Here is a 5278-nt window from a genome sequence, read left to right on the forward strand (position 1 = left end):
GAGATGTTGGATATGCATGCTAGCATGTGGTTCTTCCACCCTTCAGTAAAACTAGGTAAATCTTGATGAGTTCTCTGCTAGGAACTATACTAAGACTTCTACCGAATTGTTCAACCTTACATATTTTAGCCTTACAATTACAGTTGAGAGGAACATTTGGTTCTTTGAAGAATAGATTTAAGATGCTTGAACAGAAGGCATTTCGTCCTTTTCCCATCCAAACTAAGTTTGTTCTTACATCTTGTATTCTTCATAACTGGATCTTAGAGTGGGGTCTTGATAAGTATGTGCCGGATGAGAATGATGTGACAGCTGATGATATTGCCTCCGACCATGGTGTGGAGGCACATGATATTAAAGTTTGCAAGAGGTTTGAGTGGGCTGAGACAATGTGAGCTATCAGACATAACACAAGGATCTGAAGAAGAAGAAGAGGATGGTGAACTTCCCCCCTTGATTGCCATTGATGAACACTAAAATAATGTTAATTTGTTAGTGTCTGTGTAGTATGGTAAGGTCATCACTAGTGAGAAGAGGTGATCACAACATTAAGTCGAAGCAACCAAATGCCATGTAAATGCAGCTTCGGAGCCTTAACCCTCAAGTGTTGCCAACCAAACGACATGTATCAAATCACCTCCTGATACAATGTGAACAACCAAACATGATGCAGAACATAGCCCAGAGTAAACACGCCCTATGTTAAGGTTTTCGATATCCACACAGCGAAATATACACATGTTTCTTCAGCTTTTGAAGATAGAGATGCCACAGTGACCAGACCAGTGCCGCTTTCCTCCTACGTAAAAATCAAACACTTCAGAATAATATTTAAAACATGTTTAGTTTATGTTATTTCTCAACAAAAATGGAAATAATGTTTGAAAATAGTTTCATTTTTCTTTTGCGGGATAAAAAAATAGTTTCGTTTGTGCCATACAAGTTTAAAAAAATATACAAATTCTAATAAAATTCTAAACTGGCAAAATGCACGAGCCATCTGCTAGTTATTCAAGAAATAAGTACGGATTACTAAGAAATAGGTTCATCTTATTGTTGTGGTTCTTACATGTTGGTCCCTCCAGACATTTTCAATATCACACCACCAAATGCACACACAAAGGCAGTAAAAATAGAGGAGGAACACTACATATGCTCGCCCAAACTTCTTCAAATTCTTTCTTGACGCTAGATTTTGTTGAAAAGAGGTGGGAAGCGGCAGGGCGCATCATCACCATCGACACCCTCAAGAAACCCGGCCTCCCGGCAGAACTCGACGGTGTCTGCTATCGTCTCCCTCAGCGGCCGGTGGCTCCACCCCAGCTTCTCCAGCTTTTCGGAGGTCATCGGAGCAGGGTGATCCATGTCATATATGCCCTCCCTGCGAAATCCCCAACCAATCGGATTGTCAGTTAATCCTAGACAACAACAACATATGCTGAATCATCACGGGATAATTAGAATAGAACTCCTACTCGGATATGTAGGGGTACGCAGGGTACATGCTCTTGAGCAGACGCAATAGTTCCCGGACGGTGATGAAGTGTGGCGCCCAGATGTGCCGGCCGGCGGCTCCGGGCGTCTCGTAGAGCAGGAGCAGCGCGTCGGCGACGTCCCGGACGTCGATGATGTGCCAGAGCTTGTCCCTCACCTGATCAGGGCCTCCTGCATGCACACGCCAGCGCACGTTGAAAACATCGTGGACGAATCAAGAGCAGGGAATTATCTCAAATGTGTGAAGACGGCTATTTTTTTCTTTTTTCTTTTTCGAAAAGGGGAAACACCCTGGTCTCTGCATCATGATGATGCACACGGCCATTTTTATTAAAAGCAAATAAAAAGGTCTGAAACGAACATAGTATCAACTAAAACGGCAAAAAGAAAAAGAAAACAACCACGAAAAGTGGGTACAAACGAAAGATTACATGACTTAACCACATAATCTATTAGTGACATGCCAGCCAAACCGGTTGAATAACGCCTGTGAAACCATCTCCAGACGGTTGCACCCAAAGGCCATGAGCCCCCAGTGTCCCATGCTGAAGTGATGACCACATACGGATCGATGCGGTGGCTTTGAAGATAACCTGTAAAAGGTTAATAGAGCGAGACCTGTTAAAAACACAGTCATTCCGGCAATTCCAAATTGCCCAAGGTAACAGCTATAGGTAAAACCTTTGAGCAAGTAGATGAGGAACTGGCTGCTCGCGTTGACGGTCGGCTGGAGCAGAGGACCAAACACCAGTGCAGGGTTTAGTGTCACCACGTCGAGCCCAGTTTCACCCCCGTACTCTAGAGCCGCCGCTTCTGCCGCGATCTTGGCAACAGGGTACCAGCTCTGCAAATACATGGTGCAAAACGGCGTCGTCATGTTTCGATAGAAAAATGTGTTGGATGAGAGTCATGAGACGGTATGGCACCTTGTCTCTTAAGAGCAACTCCAACGGGGCGACCCAAACGGACGCGCGCTTTGTCCGCTTTTTGTCTGTTTGGGTCGGCGAGGCGGACGTGCGCGTCTGCATTTTAAAATGGATCGGCTTGACCGTCCAACGGGAAGGCCGACCCAAATGTGCCGGCGTGAAAAAAACAAGTTTGCACGAAATAAACATAAAGTGGCCGGTCAAACGCCGGCCAAAGTCCACCTAAATCTAATAAACATTAAATAAAACATTAAAAAAGTCTGTGCCCGCCTGCTGCCGCCCCACACACTGCCCTATACGTCGTCGGCCTTGCCCTTGCCCTTGCCCTCGACGCTGCCGTCGTCGGTGAGGTCGATGAAGACCGGAGCAGGGCCAGCCCACCCGAACGCCGCCTGGTACGCTGCCAGGGCAGCCTCCTCCGGCGTCTGCTGGGGCGGCGGCATTGCGGCAAGCCGCGCGCTCCTCCTCCTCCTCCTCTAGCCGGAGCGCCTCCGCGTCGCATTCGAGCATGGCGTCGTAGCGCATCTGCTCCTCGCCGTCGGCCTGCTCCTGGCGGAGCCAGTGCTCCTTCCATCGCTCGAGGTGGGCCGCCTCCTCCTCCGGCGTGGCGGTGAAGTGGACGGGAGGCGCGCTGACCCACTCGCGGTACTGGCCTGTCCACGAGCAGGCCTCCTCCGGCAGAGTGGGTGGAGGCGGGGAGCGCTTACGCGACGGCTCCGGCTCCGGCTTGGGCTGGACGGACGGCGACGGTGGAGGCGGCGGCACGAAGAGCGGGGAGTGGACGGGGTCCCCCGCCGCTGACAGGGCAAGGGCTTGCTCCAGCCCATCCTAGTGCGCGTTCTCGTCGATGCGGCTAGCCTCCAGCGCGTGCTGCAGGGCCTCCTCGAGGGCGGCTTGGTACTCCGCCTCCGCCTCCATGTCCTGCGGTTCTACATCCGGGGGCGGCGATGGGAACGGCGGCGGGACGGCGTCGACACCCAAGCGCCGTTGCTCCTCGTGTTCGAGGGCGAACCAAGCCTCCCAATTGGGAGAGTCGGCGGTGTACTCTGGCAGCCGACGCTGCTCCGGCGTGAGCAGCACGCGGCGCCGGCGCACCTCGTCGTCGTGCGCCCGCTGGGTCCGCGGGACCGCCGGCACCGGGATCCAGTTTGGTCCAAATGCCAATGGTGCGGTAGCGTCACGTCGGGGTAGGGGAGGGGCTGCCTGTACTCCAAGTGCCACCGCGCTTGGTGCACCGGGATGTGCAGGCGCCGACGTTCAGGGCGGAAATGCGCCGGCGGTGGAGGGGGAGGGGAAGCTCGGGATGACGAGGCGTCGGGAGTGCCCTTGCCCTTGCCCTTGCTGCTGCCGAAGAGACCCATGGCCGCGCTAGGGTTTGCGGTCGCCGGCGAGGAAGCAAAGGGAGTGATGGGGGCCAGATGTGGACGGGGGAAGTGGATGAGGCCGACCCCGCTGCACGCATGGTTAAAAAAGGACGCGCGCACTGGCTGACACGTGGACCCGCTGTCGGCGGTCGTCATAAATAAGACGACCGGTGGCGGTTGGGTGGCCGCCAGGTGGGGACGCGGCGGACGGCGAGGAGACGCGCGGCGTGTCCACTTCGCGTCCGCGCCGACTCATTCCAGGCGCAAATTTGGACCGCAAATGCGTCGGCACGGACGTGACGCGGACGTGAAATGGGTTTGGGCCGCCACTTTTGTCCGCGCCGATCCAAACGGACGCGGGCGGACGAAGTGGAGTTGCTCTAAGTTGCTATTATTACCTCATTGCTCCTACAGAATTCTTTGTTTGATCAACAGCTCTCGTCTTTGATCTCCACAGCAACCACGCATGACACGACGACCACTCGTTGGACATTTGCGGCAGAGGCGGCCTTCAGCACATTCATGGTGCCAGCAACAGCAGGGCCCAGCATTTGTAGCTCGAATACTCAGCATTTGTAGCTCGAATACTCCGCGTCCCCTTCATTGGACTCTTTTCTTTCTAGAAGGATTACCCAGTCTTAATAAAATAGGTGTCCTCGGGCCGATGATGTTGATGCTGCCGGTTGGTTGGTGCCTGCTCCTACGAGCCCCTTGGTTGACGACAACCACACGAAGAAATTCAATGAGTTTTACGATTTTCTTGACAAATGGGTGGCTCAACAGCCGACATCTGGCAAGACAAGTGACCTTGCAAAGAAGATGCCAAGTAAGGAGAAACCAAAGAAGAAGAAAAACAAGAAGTGTGGCGCCATCCGAAAGGCGTATGTGGTTTCATGATGAAGGGTGGTCAGTTTTTGTTAGTGTGCTTGTTAGGAGTTTCATTGTGTTCTTCAAGTGTTGAGGGTTGCGGTTGTTGTTTGTTTAGAGGGCCGCTTAAACGGTTTTGGTGTTTCCTACTTTACGAGTAGTCCGCATTTGGGAGTCTGTATCGGTTTTCGCCCAGTTTTCCGTAAATTAACTGGGCAATTCTCTTCTTCTTAATTAATCGATGAGGCAAATATTTTTGCCTCCGTTTCGAAAAATAAAATAAAATAGGCGTCCAAGTTAATCTACAGATAGTAGTCTCAAAGTAACTACCTCAGGTGCTCCTATGTAATTAATTACCCCTCTACTCTTTCTCTTTTACTTGCATCAACTTTGATATCATGAGGTCACAATAGTGAATGGTAGTATAGAAAACATTATAGATCTCATGAAAGGCCTCTGTAATGGATTAAGAGCATAAGCTAAAATAATAATAATGTTCGTGTTTGCTGGGAGTACGTAGACATAACAATGCACATACATACTCCCTCCTTGCCAACTTGTCAGGACCCCGACTCAATGCCACATCGATCTAGCATGTAACACCTCATATCACTTTGCGGCCTCACG

At 51.4% G+C, this 5278-nt stretch overlaps 1 pseudogene; it reads right to left on the reverse strand.

The window, feature by feature from the left end:
* Nucleotides 1–1032: 1032 nt before the first annotated feature.
* LOC119309759 lies at nt 1033–4656 on the reverse strand (annotated as a pseudogene).
* Nucleotides 4657–5278: the final 622 nt, after the last annotated feature.

Source organism: Triticum dicoccoides, chromosome 5B (assembly GCF_002162155.2).
Source record: "Triticum dicoccoides isolate Atlit2015 ecotype Zavitan chromosome 5B, WEW_v2.0, whole genome shotgun sequence".
Classification (NCBI taxonomy): domain Eukaryota; kingdom Viridiplantae; phylum Streptophyta; class Magnoliopsida; order Poales; family Poaceae; genus Triticum; species Triticum dicoccoides.